Consider the following 17,455-nt stretch of genomic DNA (forward strand, 5'->3'; position numbering starts at 1 on the left):
TTAAGAAGACATGTTGTCAACCTCTAGATCCCTTACATGCCTGCACTTTTCGGCTTGCTGCTGCTGCAATCCACGTGTTTTAGATCTGCATAACTCCACCTCTTTAAACACAGCACCTTCACCCCCTGCTGTTCCCACCCGCCTCAACACCGTTGGAAGGGAGGAGAACCAATTAAGGCGGGGGGTGGGGTGGAACGAGCAGCTGTCTACCCTTAGCAGGAGGGCTCCTGATTACATACCTCTCCTGCTGCTGCTGCTGCTGGCTGTCCAGCAGCAGACTGAAGGTGGCTGCTGCTGTGCACAGGTATATAAAGGCTCAGAGCCTATTATGACACGCGCAGCCAGCGTTCCATTGCCACATTCCATCTACTGCAGGCAGGATACCTGGCTGGCTGAATGTCGCTGAGAAGCTCACAGAGACCGCCATAAGCAACAGTTTAACAGAATGCCACAGACTAATCAACCAAACTTTTTGGGTTGGGTTCTCTTTTATAGTCTGCAGGCATTAAATGAAAGAAGTCAGTGTTCCAGCAGAAGGAGACAACGTTTCAGAAAAGGCATTGTAGCAAACCAAAAAAGAAATTTTAAGCGCAGCAGAGTAACCAGCGCACATACCTGTTAGCTCAGGTGAGTTTAAAAGGCTGCTGTTGATAACAAGGGCATTTGCTAAATAGATGGTGTGTGTGCAACAATATACTGAAAGGTCAATTATATTGTGCAGCTTATCTCACCACCTGTAGTTATTTAGGTGAAAGCTCCAAAATGCTTGCCTAATATGTCTGTTTATCCAAAAGGAAGTAAAAAGGGAGTGCTAGAAAGATAGCATTGCATCACATTACATGGCAATGCAATGCACAGTTGCTGAAGTTGAACCAAAATGAGCTTGTAATCTGGCTTCTGCAACTTTGAACATGAAAAATCCAATGAGGAGAAGAAAAGCAAAGCCAAAGAGTCCATCCCAAAATCCGACAAACAAGCAAAATGAACAAAAAACATTGAATTCAATTCTTTCTGATTTTAGAAACTGCATTAAAGAAGGGGTGCACCGGTCCTGGAGATACTGCAATACCAGGTCAATGCGTGGAGTGGACAGAGCAAGCTCTTTTTCCATCTCCCTGTTCTAAAAATCCATTTAATATATGGTCCCCAGATAGGGGACGTATCAGATATTAAACTGATAAGAACAGATACTACACTTGATCTTAGCCAAAAGGCCGAGAAGCGATAACCAGAATTGGTTTCAAACTACGGAGCCACCCAAGGATCCTGAAAAGTCCATTTGTGGAGATGAGCTCCTGGACTCCCGTTAAGAAGACATGTTGTCAACCTCTAGATCCCTTACATGCCTGCACTTTTCGGCTTGCTGCTGCTGCAATCCACGCGTTTTAGATCTGCATAACTCCACCTCTTTAAACACAGCACCTTCACCCCCTGCTGTTCCCACCTGCCTCAACACCGTTGGAAGGGAGGAGAACCAATTAAGGCGGGGGGTGGGGTGGAACGAGCAGCTGTCTACCCTTAGCAGGAGGGCTCCTGATTACATACCTCTCCTGCTGCTGCTGCTGCTGGCTGTCCAGCAGCAGACTGAAGGTGGCTGCTGCTGTGCACAGGTATATAAAGGCTCAGAGCCTATTATGACACGCGCAGCCAGCGTTCCATTGCCACATTCCATCTACTGCAGGCAGGATACCTGGCTGGCTGAATGTCGCTGAGAAGCTCACAGAGACCGCCATAAGCAACAGTTTAACAGAATGCCACAGACTAATCAACCAAACTTTTTGGGTTGGGTTCTCTTTTATAGTCTGCAGGCATTAAATGAAAGCAGTCAGTGTTCCAGCAGAAGGAGACAACGTTTCAGAAAAGGCATTGTAGCAAACCAAAAAAGAAATTTTAAGCGCAGCAGAGTAACCAGCGCACATACCTGTTAGCTCAGGTGAGTTTAAAAGGCTGCTGTTGATAACAAGGGCATTTGCTAAATAGATGGTGTGTGTGCAACAATATACTGAAAGGTCAATTATATTGTGCAGCTTATCTCACCACCTGTAGTTATTTAGGTGAAAGCTCCAAAATGCTTGCCTAGTATGTCTGTTTATCCAAAAGGAAGTAAAAAGGGAGAGCTAGAAAGATAGCATTGCATCACATTACATGGCAATGCAATGCACAGTTGCTGAAGTTGAACCAAAATGAGCTTGTAATCTGGCTTCTGCAACTTTGAACATGAAAAATCCAATGAGGAGAAGAAAAGCAAAGCCAAAGAGTCCATCCCAAAATCCGACAAACAAGCAAAATGAACAAAAAACATTGAATTCAATTCTTTCTGATTTTAGAAACTGCATTAAAGAAGGGGTGCACCGGTCCTGGAGATACTGCAATACCAGGTCAATGCGTGGAGTGGACAGAGCAAGCTCTTTTTCCATCTCCCTGTTCTAAAAATCCATTTAATATATGGTCCCCAGATAGGGGACGTATCAGATATTAAACTGATAAGAACAGATACTACACTTGATCTTAGCCAAAAGGCCGAGAAGCGATAACCAGAATTGGTTTCAAACTACGGAGCCACCCAAGGATCCTGAAAAGTCCATTTGTGGAGATGAGCTCCTGGACTCCCGTTAAGAAGACATGTTGTCAACCTCTAGATCCCTTACATGCCTGCACTTTTCGGCTTGCTGCTGCTGCAATCCACGCGTTTTAGATCTGCATAACTCCACCTCTTTAAACACAGCACCTTCACCCCCTGCTGTTCCCACCCGCCTCAACACCGTTGGAAGGGAGGAGAACCAATTAAGGCGGGGGGTGGGGTGGAACGAGCAGCTGTCTACCCTTAGCAGGAGGGCTCCTGATTACATACCTCTCCTGCTGCTGCTGCTGCTGGCTGTCCAGCAGCAGACTGAAGGTGGCTGCTGCTGTGCACAGGTATATAAAGGCTCAGAGCCTATTATGACACGCGCAGCCAGCGTTCCATTGCCACATTCCATCTACTGCAGGCAGGATACCTGGCTGGCTGAATGTCGCTGAGAAGCTCACAGAGACCGCCATAAGCAACAGTTTAACAGAATGCCACAGACTAATCAACCAAACTTTTTGGGTTGGGTTCTCTTTTATAGTCTGCAGGCATTAAATGAAAGAAGTCAGTGTTCCAGCAGAAGGAGACAACGTTTCAGAAAAGGCATTGTAGCAAACCAAAAAAGAAATTTTAAGCGCAGCAGAGTAACCAGCGCACATACCTGTTAGCTCAGGTGAGTTTAAAAGGCTGCTGTTGATAACAAGGGCATTTGCTAAATAGATGGTGTGTGTGCAACAATATACTGAAAGGTCAATTATATTGTGCAGCTTATCTCACCACCTGTAGTTATTTAGGTGAAAGCTCCAAAATGCTTGCCTAATATGTCTGTTTATCCAAAAGGAAGTAAAAAGGGAGAGCTAGAAAGATAGCATTGCATCACATTACATGGCAATGCAATGCACAGTTGCTGAAGTTGAACCAAAATGAGCTTGTAATCTGGCTTCTGCAACTTTGAACATGAAAAATCCAATGAGGAGAAGAAAAGCAAAGCCAAAGAGTCCATCCCAAAATCCGACAAACAAGCAAAATGAGCAAAAAACATTGAATTCAATTCTTTCTGATTTTAGAAACTGCATTAAAGAAGGGGTGCACCGGTCCTGGAGATACTGCAATACCAGGTCAATGCGTGGAGTGGACAGAGCAAGCTCTTTTTCCATCTCCCTGTTCTAAAAATCCATTTAATATATGGTCCCCAGATAGGGGACGTATCAGATATTAAACTGATAAGAACAGATACTACACTTGATCTTAGCCAAAAGGCCGAGAAGCGATAACCAGAATTGGTTTCAAACTACGGAGCCACCCAAGGATCCTGAAAAGTCCATTTGTGGAGATGAGCTCCTGGACTCCCGTTAAGAAGACATGTTGTCAACCTCTAGATCCCTTACATGCCTGCACTTTTCGGCTTGCTGCTGCTGCAATCCACGCGTTTTAGATCTGCATAACTCCACCTCTTTAAACACAGCACCTTCACCCCCTGCTGTTCCCACCCGCCTCAACACCGTTGGAAGGGAGGAGAACCAATTAAGGCGGGGGGTGGGGTGGAACGAGCAGCTGTCTACCCTTAGCAGGAGGGCTCCTGATTACATACCTCTCCTGCTGCTGCTGCTGCTGGCTGTCCAGCAGCAGACTGAAGGTGGCTGCTGCTGTGCACAGGTATATAAAGGCTCAGAGCCTATTATGACACGCGCAGCCAGCGTTCCATTGCCACATTCCATCTACTGCAGGCAGGATACCTGGCTGGCTGAATGTCGCTGAGAAGCTCACAGAGACCGCCATAAGCAACAGTTTAACAGAATGCCACAGACTAATCAACCAAACTTTTTGGGTTGGGTTCTCTTTTATAGTCTGCAGGCATTAAATGAAAGAAGTCAGTGTTCCAGCAGAAGGAGACAACGTTTCAGAAAAGGCATTGTAGCAAACCAAAAAAGAAATTTTAAGCGCAGCAGAGTAACCAGCGCACATACCTGTTAGCTCAGGTGAGTTTAAAAGGCTGCTGTTGATAACAAGGGCATTTGCTAAATAGATGGTGTGTGTGCAACAATATACTGAAAGGTCAATTATATTGTGCAGCTTATCTCACCACCTGTAGTTATTTAGGTGAAAGCTCCAAAATGCTTGCCTAATATGTCTGTTTATCCAAAAGGAAGTAAAAAGGGAGAGCTAGAAAGATAGCATTGCATCACATTACATGGCAATGCAATGCACAGTTGCTGAAGTTGAACCAAAATGAGCTTGTAATCTGGCTTCTGCAACTTTGAACATGAAAAATCCAATGAGGAGAAGAAAAGCAAAGCCAAAGAGTCCATCCCAAAATCCGACAAACAAGCAAAATGAACAAAAAACATTGAATTCAATTCTTTCTGATTTTAGAAATTGCATTAAAGAAGGGGTGCACCGGTCCTGGAGATACTGCAATACCAGGTCAATGCGTGGAGTGGACAGAGCAAGCTCTTTTTCCATCTCCCTGTTCTAAAAATCCATTTAATATATGGTCCCCAGATAGGGGACGTATCAGATATTAAACTGATAAGAACAGATACTACACTTGATCTTAGCCAAAAGGCCGAGAAGCGATAACCAGAATTGGTTTCAAACTACGGAGCCACCCAAGGATCCTGAAAAGTCCATTTGTGGAGATGAGCTCCTGGACTCCCGTTAAGAAGACATGTTGTCAACCTCTAGATCCCTTACATGCCTGCACTTTTCGGCTTGCTGCTGCTGCAATCCACGCGTTTTAGATCTGCATAACTCCACCTCTTTAAACACAGCACCTTCACCCCCTGCTGTTCCCACCCGCCTCAACACCGTTGGAAGGGAGGAGAACCAATTAAGGCGGGGGGTGGGGTGGAACGAGCAGCTGTCTACCCTTAGCAGGAGGGCTCCTGATTACATACCTCTCCTGCTGCTGCTGCTGCTGGCTGTCCAGCAGCAGACTGAAGGTGGCTGCTGCTGTGCACAGGTATATAAAGGCTCAGAGCCTATTATAACACGCGCAGCCAGCGTTCCATTGCCACATTCCATCTACTGCAGGCAGGATACCTGGCTGGCTGAATGTCGCTGAGAAGCTCACAGAGACCGCCATAAGCAACAGTTTAACAGAATGCCACAGACTAATCAACCAAACTTTTTGGGTTGGGTTCTCTTTTATAGTCTGCAGGCATTAAATGAAAGAAGTCAGTGTTCCAGCAGAAGGAGACAACGTTTCAGAAAAGGCATTGTAGCAAACCAAAAAAGAAATTTTAAGCGCAGCAGAGTAACCAGCGCACATACCTGTTAGCTCAGGTGAGTTTAAAAGGCTGCTGTTGATAACAAGGGCATTTGCTAAATAGATGGTGTGTGTGCAACAATATACTGAAAGGTCAATTATATTGTGCAGCTTATCTCACCACCTGTAGTTATTTAGGTGAAAGCTCCAAAATGCTTGCCTAATATGTCTGTTTATCCAAAAGGAAGTAAAAAGGGAGAGCTAGAAAGATAGCATTGCATCACATTACATGGCAATGCAATGCACATTTGCTGAAGTTGAACCAAAATGAGCTTGTAATCTGGCTTCTGCAACTTTGAACATGAAAAATCCAATGAGGAGAAGAAAAGCAAAGCCAAAGAGTCCATCCCAAAATCCGACAAACAAGCAAAATGAACAAAAAACATTGAATTCAATTCTTTCTGATTTTAGAAACTGCATTAAAGAAGGGGTGCACCGGTCCTGGAGATACTGCAATACCAGGTCAATGCGTGGAGTGGACAGAGCAAGCTCTTTTTCCATCTCCCTGTTCTAAAAATCCATTTAATATATGGTCCCCAGATAGGGGACGTATCAGATATTAAACTGATAAGAACAGATACTACACTTGATCTTAGCCAAAAGGCCGAGAAGCGATAACCAGAATTGGTTTCAAACTACGGAGCCACCCAAGGATCCTGAAAAGTCCATTTGTGGAGATGAGCTCCTGGACTCCCGTTAAGAAGACATGTTGTCAACCTCTAGATCCCTTACATGCCTGCACTTTTCGGCTTGCTGCTGCTGCAATCCACGCGTTTTAGATCTGCATAACTCCACCTCTTTAAACACAGCACCTTCACCCCCTGCTGTTCCCACCCGCCTCAACACCGTTGGAAGGGAGGAGAACCAATTAAGGCGGGGGGTGGGGTGGAACGAGCAGCTGTCTACCCTTAGCAGGAGGGCTCCTGATTACATACCTCTCCTGCTGCTGCTGCTGCTGGCTGTCCAGCAGCAGACTGAAGGTGGCTGCTGCTGTGCACAGGTATATAAAGGCTCAGAGCCTATTATGACACGCGCAGCCAGCGTTCCATTGCCACATTCCATCTACTGCAGGCAGGATACCTGGCTGGCTGAATGTCGCTGAGAAGCTCACAGAGACCGCCATAAGCAACAGTTTAACAGAATGCCACAGACTAATCAACCAAACTTTTTGGGTTGGGTTCTCTTTTATAGTCTGCAGGCATTAAATGAAAGAAGTCAGTGTTCCAGCAGAAGGAGACAACGTTTCAGAAAAGGCATTGTAGCAAACCAAAAAAGAAATTTTAAGCGCAGCAGAGTAACCAGCGCACATACCTGTTAGCTCAGGTGAGTTTAAAAGGCTGCTGTTGATAACAAGGGCATTTGCTAAATAGATGGTGTGTGTGCAACAATATACTGAAAGGTCAATTATATTGTGCAGCTTATCTCACCACCTGTAGTTATTTAGGTGAAAGCTCCAAAATGCTTGCCTAATATGTCTGTTTATCCAAAAGGAAGTAAAAAGGGAGAGCTAGAAAGATAGCATTGCATCACATTACATGGCAATGCAATGCACATTTGCTGAAGTTGAACCAAAATGAGCTTGTAATCTGGCTTCTGCAACTTTGAACATGAAAAATCCAATGAGGAGAAGAAAAGCAAAGCCAAAGAGTCCATCCCAAAATCCGACAAACAAGCAAAATGAACAAAAAACATTGAATTCAATTCTTTCTGATTTTAGAAACTGCATTAAAGAAGGGGTGCACCGGTCCTGGAGATACTGCAATACCAGGTCAATGCGTGGAGTGGACAGAGCAAGCTCTTTTTCCATCTCCCTGTTCTAAAAATCCATTTAATATATGGTCCCCAGATAGGGGACGTATCAGATATTAAACTGATAAGAACAGATACTACACTTGATCTTAGCCAAAAGGCCGAGAAGCGATAACCAGAATTGGTTTCAAACTACGGAGCCACCCAAGGATCCTGAAAAGTCCATTTGTGGAGATGAGCTCCTGGACTCCCGTTAAGAAGACATGTTGTCAACCTCTAGATCCCTTACATGCCTGCACTTTTCGGCTTGCTGCTGCTGCAATCCACGCGTTTTAGATCTGCATAACTCCACCTCTTTAAACACAGCACCTTCACCCCCTGCTGTTCCCACCCGCCTCAACACCGTTGGAAGGGAGGAGAACCAATTAAGGCGGGGGGTGGGGTGGAACGAGCAGCTGTCTACCCTTAGCAGGAGGGCTCCTGATTACATACCTCTCCTGCTGCTGCTGCTGCTGGCTGTCCAGCAGCAGACTGAAGGTGGCTGCTGCTGTGCACAGGTATATAAAGGCTCAGAGCCTATTATGACACGCGCAGCCAGCGTTCCATTGCCACATTCCATCTACTGCAGGCAGGATACCTGGCTGGCTGAATGTCGCTGAGAAGCTCACAGAGACCGCCATAAGCAACAGTTTAACAGAATGCCACAGACTAATCAACCAAACTTTTTGGGTTGGGTTCTCTTTTATAGTCTGCAGGCATTAAATGAAAGAAGTCAGTGTTCCAGCAGAAGGAGACAACGTTTCAGAAAAGGCATTGTAGCAAACCAAAAAAGAAATTTTAAGCGCAGCAGAGTAACCAGCGCACATACCTGTTAGCTCAGGTGAGTTTAAAAGGCTGCTGTTGATAACAAGGGCATTTGCTAAATAGATGGTGTGTGTGCAACAATATACTGAAAGGTCAATTATATTGTGCAGCTTATCTCACCACCTGTAGTTATTTAGGTGAAAGCTCCAAAATGCTTGCCTAATATGTCTGTTTATCCAAAAGGAAGTAAAAAGGGAGAGCTAGAAAGATAGCATTGCATCACATTACATGGCAATGCAATGCACAGTTGCTGAAGTTGAACCAAAATGAGCTTGTAATCTGGCTTCTGCAACTTTGAACATGAAAAATCCAATGAGGAGAAGAAAAGCAAAGCCAAAGAGTCCATCCCAAAATCCGACAAACAAGCAAAATGAACAAAAAACATTGAATTCAATTCTTTCTGATTTTAGAAACTGCATTAAAGAAGGGGTGCACCGGTCCTGGAGATACTGCAATACCAGGTCAATGCGTGGAGTGGACAGAGCAAGCTCTTTTTCCATCTCCCTGTTCTAAAAATCCATTTAATATATGGTCCCCAGATAGGGGACGTATCAGATATTAAACTGATAAGAACAGATACTACACTTGATCTTAGCCAAAAGGCCGAGAAGCGATAACCAGAATTGGTTTCAAACTACGGAGCCACCCAAGGATCCTGAAAAGTCCATTTGTGGAGATGAGCTCCTGGACTCCCGTTAAGAAGACATGTTGTCAACCTCTAGATCCCTTACATGCCTGCACTTTTCGGCTTGCTGCTGCTGCAATCCACGCGTTTTAGATCTGCATAACTCCACCTCTTTAAACACAGCACCTTCACCCCCTGCTGTTCCCACCCGCCTCAACACCGTTGGAAGGGAGGAGAACCAATTAAGGCGGGGGGTGGGGTGGAACGAGCAGCTGTCTACCCTTAGCAGGAGGGCTCCTGATTACATACCTCTCCTGCTGCTGCTGCTGCTGGCTGTCCAGCAGCAGACTGAAGGTGGCTGCTGCTGTGCACAGGTATATAAAGGCTCAGAGCCTATTATGACACGCGCAGCCAGCGTTCCATTGCCACATTCCATCTACTGCAGGCAGGATACCTGGCTGGCTGAATGTCGCTGAGAAGCTCACAGAGACCGCCATAAGCAACAGTTTAACAGAATGCCACAGACTAATCAACCAAACTTTTTGGGTTGGGTTCTCTTTTATAGTCTGCAGGCATTAAATGAAAGAAGTCAGTGTTCCAGCAGAAGGAGACAACGTTTCAGAAAAGGCATTGTAGCAAACCAAAAAAGAAATTTTAAGCGCAGCAGAGTAACCAGCGCACATACCTGTTAGCTCAGGTGAGTTTAAAAGGCTGCTGTTGATAACAAGGGCATTTGCTAAATAGATGGTGTGTGTGCAACAATATACTGAAAGGTCAATTATATTGTGCAGCTTATCTCACCACCTGTAGTTATTTAGGTGAAAGCTCCAAAATGCTTGCCTAATATGTCTGTTTATCCAAAAGGAAGTAAAAAGGGAGAGCTAGAAAGATAGCATTGCATCACATTACATGGCAATGCAATGCACATTTGCTGAAGTTGAACCAAAATGAGCTTGTAATCTGGCTTCTGCAACTTTGAACATGAAAAATCCAATGAGGAGAAGAAAAGCAAAGCCAAAGAGTCCATCCCAAAATCCGACAAACAAGCAAAATGAACAAAAAACATTGAATTCAATTCTTTCTGATTTTAGAAACTGCATTAAAGAAGGGGTGCACCGGTCCTGGAGATACTGCAATACCAGGTCAATGCGTGGAGTGGACAGAGCAAGCTCTTTTTCCATCTCCCTGTTCTAAAAATCCATTTAATATATGGTCCCCAGATAGGGGACGTATCAGATATTAAACTGATAAGAACAGATACTACACTTGATCTTAGCCAAAAGGCCGAGAAGCGATAACCAGAATTGGTTTCAAACTACGGAGCCACCCAAGGATCCTGAAAAGTCCATTTGTGGAGATGAGCTCCTGGACTCCCGTTAAGAAGACATGTTGTCAACCTCTAGATCCCTTACATGCCTGCACTTTTCGGCTTGCTGCTGCTGCAATCCACGCGTTTTAGATCTGCATAACTCCACCTCTTTAAACACAGCACCTTCACCCCCTGCTGTTCCCACCCGCCTCAACACCGTTGGAAGGGAGGAGAACCAATTAAGGCGGGGGGTGGGGTGGAACGAGCAGCTGTCTACCCTTAGCAGGAGGGCTCCTGATTACATACCTCTCCTGCTGCTGCTGCTGCTGGCTGTCCAGCAGCAGACTGAAGGTGGCTGCTGCTGTGCACAGGTATATAAAGGCTCAGAGCCTATTATGACACGCGCAGCCAGCGTTCCATTGCCACATTCCATCTACTGCAGGCAGGATACCTGGCTGGCTGAATGTCGCTGAGAAGCTCACAGAGACCGCCATAAGCAACAGTTTAACAGAATGCCACAGACTAATCAACCAAACTTTTTGGGTTGGGTTCTCTTTTATAGTCTGCAGGCATTAAATGAAAGAAGTCAGTGTTCCAGCAGAAGGAGACAACGTTTCAGAAAAGGCATTGTAGCAAACCAAAAAAGAAATTTTAAGCGCAGCAGAGTAACCAGCGCACATACCTGTTAGCTCAGGTGAGTTTAAAAGGCTGCTGTTGATAACAAGGGCATTTGCTAAATAGATGGTGTGTGTGCAACAATATACTGAAAGGTCAATTATATTGTGCAGCTTATCTCACCACCTGTAGTTATTTAGGTGAAAGCTCCAAAATGCTTGCCTAATATGTCTGTTTATCCAAAAGGAAGTAAAAAGGGAGAGCTAGAAAGATAGCATTGCATCACATTACATGGCAATGCAATGCACAGTTGCTGAAGTTGAACCAAAATGAGCTTGTAATCTGGCTTCTGCAACTTTGAACATGAAAAATCCAATGAGGAGAAGAAAAGCAAAGCCAAAGAGTCCATCCCAAAATCCGACAAACAAGCAAAATGAACAAAAAACATTGAATTCAATTCTTTCTGATTTTAGAAACTGCATTAAAGAAGGGGTGCACCGGTCCTGGAGATACTGCAATACCAGGTCAATGCGTGGAGTGGACAGAGCAAGCTCTTTTTCCATCTCCCTGTTCTAAAAATCCATTTAATATATGGTCCCCAGATAGGGGACGTATCAGATATTAAACTGATAAGAACAGATACTACACTTGATCTTAGCCAAAAGGCCGAGAAGCGATAACCAGAATTGGTTTCAAACTACGGAGCCACCCAAGGATCCTGAAAAGTCCATTTGTGGAGATGAGCTCCTGGACTCCCGTTAAGAAGACATGTTGTCAACCTCTAGATCCCTTACATGCCTGCACTTTTCGGCTTGCTGCTGCTGCAATCCACGCGTTTTAGATCTGCATAACTCCACCTCTTTAAACACAGCACCTTCACCCCCTGCTGTTCCCACCTGCCTCAACACCGTTGGAAGGGAGGAGAACCAATTAAGGCGGGGGGTGGGGTGGAACGAGCAGCTGTCTACCCTTAGCAGGAGGGCTCCTGATTACATACCTCTCCTGCTGCTGCTGCTGCTGGCTGTCCAGCAGCAGACTGAAGGTGGCTGCTGCTGTGCACAGGTATATAAAGGCTCAGAGCCTATTATGACACGCGCAGCCAGCGTTCCATTGCCACATTCCATCTACTGCAGGCAGGATACCTGGCTGGCTGAATGTCGCTGAGAAGCTCAAAGAGACCGCCATAAGCAACAGTTTAACAGAATGCCACAGACTAATCAACCAAACTTTTTGGGTTGGGTTCTCTTTTATAGTCTGCAGGCATTAAATGAAAGAAGTCAGTGTTCCAGCAGAAGGAGACAACGTTTCAGAAAAGGCATTGTAGCAAACCAAAAAAGAAATTTTAAGCGCAGCAGAGTAACCAGCGCACATACCTGTTAGCTCAGGTGAGTTTAAAAGGCTGCTGTTGATAACAAGGGCATTTGCTAAATAGATGGTGTGTGTGCAACAATATACTGAAAGGTCAATTATATTGTGCAGCTTATCTCACCACCTGTAGTTATTTAGGTGAAAGCTCCAAAATGCTTGCCTAATATGTCTGTTTATCCAAAAGGAAGTAAAAAGGGAGAGCTAGAAAGATAGCATTGCATCACATTACATGGCAATGCAATGCACAGTTGCTGAAGTTGAACCAAAATGAGCTTGTAATCTGGCTTCTGCAACTTTGAACATGAAAAATCCAATGAGGAGAAGAAAAGCAAAGCCAAAGAGTCCATCCCAAAATCCGACAAACAAGCAAAATGAACAAAAAACATTGAATTCAATTCTTTCTGATTTTAGAAACTGCATTAAAGAAGGGGTGCACCGGTCCTGGAGATACTGCAATACCAGGTCAATGCGTGGAGTGGACAGAGCAAGCTCTTTTTCCATCTCCCTGTTCTAAAAATCCATTTAATATATGGTCCCCAGATAGGGGACGTATCAGATATTAAACTGATAAGAACAGATACTACACTTGATCTTAGCCAAAAGGCCGAGAAGCGATAACCAGAATTGGTTTCAAACTACGGAGCCACCCAAGGATCCTGAAAAGTCCATTTGTGGAGATGAGCTCCTGGACTCCCGTTAAGAAGACATGTTGTCAACCTCTAGATCCCTTACATGCCTGCACTTTTCGGCTTGCTGCTGCTGCAATCCACGCGTTTTAGATCTGCATAACTCCACCTCTTTAAACACAGCACCTTCACCCCCTGCTGTTCCCACCCGCCTCAACACCGTTGGAAGGGAGGAGAACCAATTAAGGCGGGGGGTGGGGTGGAACGAGCAGCTGTCTACCCTTAGCAGGAGGGCTCCTGATTACATACCTCTCCTGCTGCTGCTGCTGCTGGCTGTCCAGCAGCAGACTGAAGGTGGCTGCTGCTGTGCACAGGTATATAAAGGCTCAGAGCCTATTATGACACGCGCAGCCAGCGTTCCATTGCCACATTCCATCTACTGCAGGCAGGATACCTGGCTGGCTGAATGTCGCTGAGAAGCTCACAGAGACCGCCATAAGCAACAGTTTAACAGAATGCCACAGACTAATCAACCAAACTTTTTGGGTTGGGTTCTCTTTTATAGTCTGCAGGCATTAAATGAAAGAAGTCAGTGTTCCAGCAGAAGGAGACAACGTTTCAGAAAAGGCATTGTAGCAAACCAAAAAAGAAATTTTAAGCGCAGCAGAGTAACCAGCGCACATACCTGTTAGCTCAGGTGAGTTTAAAAGGCTGCTGTTGATAACAAGGGCATTTGCTAAATAGATGGTGTGTGTGCAACAATATACTGAAAGGTCAATTATATTGTGCAGCTTATCTCACCACCTGTAGTTATTTAGGTGAAAGCTCCAAAATGCTTGCCTAATATGTCTGTTTATCCAAAAGGAAGTAAAAAGGGAGAGCTAGAAAGATAGCATTGCATCACATTACATGGCAATGCAATGCACAGTTGCTGAAGTTGAACCAAAATGAGCTTGTAATCTGGCTTCTGCAACTTTGAACATGAAAAATCCAATGAGGAGAAGAAAAGCAAAGCCAAAGAGTCCATCCCAAAATCCGACAAACAAGCAAAATGAACAAAAAACATTGAATTCAATTCTTTCTGATTTTAGAAACTGCATTAAAGAAGGGGTGCACCGGTCCTGGAGATACTGCAATACCAGGTCAATGCGTGGAGTGGACAGAGCAAGCTCTTTTTCCATCTCCCTGTTCTAAAAATCCATTTAATATATGGTCCCCAGATAGGGGACGTATCAGATATTAAACTGATAAGAACAAATACTACACTTGATCTTAGCCAAAAGGCCGAGAAGCGATAACCAGAATTGGTTTCAAACTACGGAGCCACCCAAGGATCCTGAAAAGTCCATTTGTGGAGATGAGCTCCTGGACTCCCGTTAAGAAGACATGTTGTCAACCTCTAGATCCCTTACATGCCTGCACTTTTCGGCTTGCTGCTGCTGCAATCCACGCGTTTTAGATCTGCATAACTCCACCTCTTTAAACACAGCACCTTCACCCCCTGCTGTTCCCACCCGCCTCAACACCGTTGGAAGGGAGGAGAACCAATTAAGGCGGGGGGTGGGGTGGAACGAGCAGCTGTCTACCCTTAGCAGGAGGGCTCCTGATTACATACCTCTCCTGCTGCTGCTGCTGCTGGCTGTCCAGCAGCAGACTGAAGGTGACTGCTGCTGTGCACAGGTATATAAAGGCTCAGAGCCTATTATGACACGCGCAGCCAGCGTTCCATTGCCACATTCCATCTACTGCAGGCAGGATACCTGGCTGGCTGAATGTCGCTGAGAAGCTCACAGAGACCGCCATAAGCAACAGTTTAACAGAATGCCACAGACTAATCAACCAAACTTTTTGGGTTGGGTTCTCTTTTATAGTCTGCAGGCATTAAATGAAAGAAGTCAGTGTTCCAGCAGAAGGAGACAACGTTTCAGAAAAGGCATTGTAGCAAACCAAAAAAGAAATTTTAAGCGCAGCAGAGTAACCAGCGCACATACCTGTTAGCTCAGGTGAGTTTAAAAGGCTGCTGTTGATAACAAGGGCATTTGCTAAATAGATGGTGTGTGTGCAACAATATACTGAAAGGTCAATTATATTGTGCAGCTTATCTCACCACCTGTAGTTATTTAGGTGAAAGCTCCAAAATGCTTGCCTAATATGTCTGTTTATCCAAAAGGAAGTAAAAAGGGAGAGCTAGAAAGATAGCATTGCATCACATTACATGGCAATGCAATGCACAGTTGCTGAAGTTGAACCAAAATGAGCTTGTAATCTGGCTTCTGCAACTTTGAACATGAAAAATCCAATGAGGAGAAGAAAAGCAAAGCCAAAGAGTCCATCCCAAAATCCGACAAACAAGCAAAATGAACAAAAAACATTGAATTCAATTCTTTCTGATTTTAGAAACTGCATTAAAGAAGGGGTGCACCGGTCCTGGAGATACTGCAATGCCAGGTCAATGAGTGGAGTGGACAGAGCAAGCTCTTTTTCCATCTCCCTGTTCTAAAAATCCATTTAATATATGGTCCCCAGATAGGGGACGTATCAGATATTAAACTGATAAGAACAGATACTACACTTGATCTTAGCCAAAAGGCCGAGAAGCGATAACCAGAATTGGTTTCAAACTACGGAGCCACCCAAGGATCCTGAAAAGTCCATTTGTGGAGATGAGCTCCTGGACTCCCGTTAAGAAGACATGTTGTCAACCTCTAGATCCCTTACATGCCTGCACTTTTCGGCTTGCTGCTGCTGCAATCCACGCGTTTTAGATCTGCATAACTCCACCTCTTTAAACACAGCACCTTCACCCCCTGCTGTTCCCACCCGCCTCAACACCGTTGGAAGGGAGGAGAACCAATTAAGGCGGGGGGTGGGGTGGAACGAGCAGCTGTCTACCCTTAGCAGGAGGGCTCCTGATTACATACCTCTCCTGCTGCTGCTGCTGCTGGCTGTCCAGCAGCAGACTGAAGGTGGCTGCTGCTGTGCACAGGTATATAAAGGCTCAGAGCCTATTATGACACGCGCAGCCAGCGTTCCATTGCCACATTCCATCTACTGCAGGCAGGATACCTGGCTGGCTGAATGTCGCTGAGAAGCTCACAGAGACCGCCATAAGCAACAGTTTAACAGAATGCCACAGACTAATCAACCAAACTTTTTGGGATGGGTTCTCTTTTATAGTCTGCAGGCATTAAATGAAAGAAGTCAGTGTTCCAGCAGAAGGAGACAACGTTTCAGAAAAGGCATTGTAGCAAACCAAAAAAGAAATTTTAAGCGCAGCAGAGTAACCAGCGCACATACCTGTTAGCTCAGGTGAGTTTAAAAGGCTGCTGTTGATAACAAGGGCATTTGCTAAATAGATGGTGTGTGTGCAACAATATACTGAAAGGTCAATTATATTGTGCAGCTTATCTCACCACCTGTAGTTATTTAGGTGAAAGCTCCAAAATGCTTGCCTAATATGTCTGTTTATCCAAAAGGAAGTAAAAAGGGAGAGCTAGAAAGATAGCATTGCATCACATTACATGGCAATGCAATGCACAGTTGCTGAAGTTGAACCAAAATGAGCTTGTAATCTGGCTTCTGCAACTTTGAACATGAAAAATCCAATGAGGAGAAGAAAAGCAAAGCCAAAGAGTCCATCCCAAAATCCGACAAACAAGCAAAATGAACAAAAAACATTGAATTCAATTCTTTCTGATTTTAGAAACTGCATTAAAGAAGGGGTGCACCGGTCCTGGAGATACTGCAATACCAGGTCAATGCGTGGAGTGGACAGAGCAAGCTCTTTTTCCATCTCCCTGTTCTAAAAATCCATTTAATATATGGTCCCCAGATAGGGGACGTATCAGATATTAAACTGATAAGAACAGATACTACACTTGATCTTAGCCAAAAGGCCGAGAAGCGATAACCAGAATTGGTTTCAAACTACGGAGCCACCCAAGGATCCTGAAAAGTCCATTTGTGGAGATGAGCTCCTGGACTCCCGTTAAGAAGACATGTTGTCAACCTCTAGATCCCTTACATGCCTGCACTTTTCGGCTTGCTGCTGCTGCAATCCACGCGTTTTAGATCTGCATAACTCCACCTCTTTAAACACAGCACCTTCACCCCCTGCTGTTCCCACCCGCCTCAACACCGTTGGAAGGGAGGAGAACCAATTAAGGCGGGGGGTGGGGTGGAACGAGCAGCTGTCTACCCTTAGCAGGAGGGCTCCTGATTACATACCTCTCCTGCTGCTGCTGCTGGCTGTCCAGCAGCAGACTGAAGGTGGCTGCTGCTGTGCACAGGTATATAAAGGCTCAGAGCCTATTATGACACGCGCAGCCAGCGTTCCATTGCCACATTCCATCTACTGCAGGCAGGATACCTGGCTGGCTGAATGTCGCTGAGAAGCTCACAGAGACCGCCATAAGCAACAGTTTAACAGAATGCCACAGACTAATCAACCAAACTTTTTGGGTTG

General features: G+C 45.1%; 13 non-coding genes across 13 annotated transcripts; all 13 read right to left on the minus strand.

The window, feature by feature from the left end:
* Positions 1 to 1,035: 1,035 nt before the first annotated feature.
* LOC141239589 (U2 spliceosomal RNA) lies at positions 1,036 to 1,226 on the minus strand. Its single transcript, XR_012304946.1, has one exon. It is a non-coding gene; the product is annotated as a U2 spliceosomal RNA (small nuclear RNA).
* A 1,115-nt stretch (positions 1,227 to 2,341) lies between these two features.
* On the minus strand, positions 2,342 to 2,532 carry LOC141239590 (U2 spliceosomal RNA). Its single transcript, XR_012304947.1, has one exon. It is a non-coding gene; the product is annotated as a U2 spliceosomal RNA (small nuclear RNA).
* A 1,115-nt stretch (positions 2,533 to 3,647) lies between these two features.
* Positions 3,648 to 3,838, minus strand: LOC141239591 (U2 spliceosomal RNA). The gene has a single exon (XR_012304948.1). It is a non-coding gene; the product is annotated as a U2 spliceosomal RNA (small nuclear RNA).
* A 1,115-nt stretch (positions 3,839 to 4,953) lies between these two features.
* On the minus strand, positions 4,954 to 5,144 carry LOC141239593 (U2 spliceosomal RNA). The gene has a single exon (XR_012304949.1). It is a non-coding gene; the product is annotated as a U2 spliceosomal RNA (small nuclear RNA).
* A 1,115-nt stretch (positions 5,145 to 6,259) lies between these two features.
* On the minus strand, positions 6,260 to 6,450 carry LOC141239594 (U2 spliceosomal RNA). The gene has a single exon (XR_012304950.1). It is a non-coding gene; the product is annotated as a U2 spliceosomal RNA (small nuclear RNA).
* A 1,115-nt stretch (positions 6,451 to 7,565) lies between these two features.
* LOC141239595 (U2 spliceosomal RNA) lies at positions 7,566 to 7,756 on the minus strand. The gene has a single exon (XR_012304951.1). It is a non-coding gene; the product is annotated as a U2 spliceosomal RNA (small nuclear RNA).
* Positions 7,757 to 8,871: 1,115 nt separating this feature from the next.
* On the minus strand, positions 8,872 to 9,062 carry LOC141239596 (U2 spliceosomal RNA). The gene has a single exon (XR_012304952.1). It is a non-coding gene; the product is annotated as a U2 spliceosomal RNA (small nuclear RNA).
* Positions 9,063 to 10,177: 1,115 nt separating this feature from the next.
* On the minus strand, positions 10,178 to 10,368 carry LOC141239598 (U2 spliceosomal RNA). Its single transcript, XR_012304954.1, has one exon. It is a non-coding gene; the product is annotated as a U2 spliceosomal RNA (small nuclear RNA).
* Positions 10,369 to 11,483: 1,115 nt separating this feature from the next.
* LOC141239599 (U2 spliceosomal RNA) lies at positions 11,484 to 11,674 on the minus strand. The gene has a single exon (XR_012304955.1). It is a non-coding gene; the product is annotated as a U2 spliceosomal RNA (small nuclear RNA).
* A 1,115-nt stretch (positions 11,675 to 12,789) lies between these two features.
* LOC141239600 (U2 spliceosomal RNA) lies at positions 12,790 to 12,980 on the minus strand. Its single transcript, XR_012304956.1, has one exon. It is a non-coding gene; the product is annotated as a U2 spliceosomal RNA (small nuclear RNA).
* A 1,115-nt stretch (positions 12,981 to 14,095) lies between these two features.
* Positions 14,096 to 14,286, minus strand: LOC141239866 (U2 spliceosomal RNA). Its single transcript, XR_012305213.1, has one exon. It is a non-coding gene; the product is annotated as a U2 spliceosomal RNA (small nuclear RNA).
* Positions 14,287 to 15,401: 1,115 nt separating this feature from the next.
* Positions 15,402 to 15,592, minus strand: LOC141239879 (U2 spliceosomal RNA). Its single transcript, XR_012305226.1, has one exon. It is a non-coding gene; the product is annotated as a U2 spliceosomal RNA (small nuclear RNA).
* Positions 15,593 to 16,707: 1,115 nt separating this feature from the next.
* On the minus strand, positions 16,708 to 16,898 carry LOC141239601 (U2 spliceosomal RNA). The gene has a single exon (XR_012304957.1). It is a non-coding gene; the product is annotated as a U2 spliceosomal RNA (small nuclear RNA).
* Positions 16,899 to 17,455: the final 557 nt, after the last annotated feature.

The sequence above is a fragment of the Phyllobates terribilis genome, unplaced genomic scaffold (assembly GCF_046119375.1).
Source record: "Phyllobates terribilis strain yellow unplaced genomic scaffold, ASM4611937v1 Scaffold_779__1_contigs__length_684578, whole genome shotgun sequence".
NCBI lineage: Eukaryota > Metazoa > Chordata > Amphibia > Anura > Dendrobatidae > Phyllobates > Phyllobates terribilis.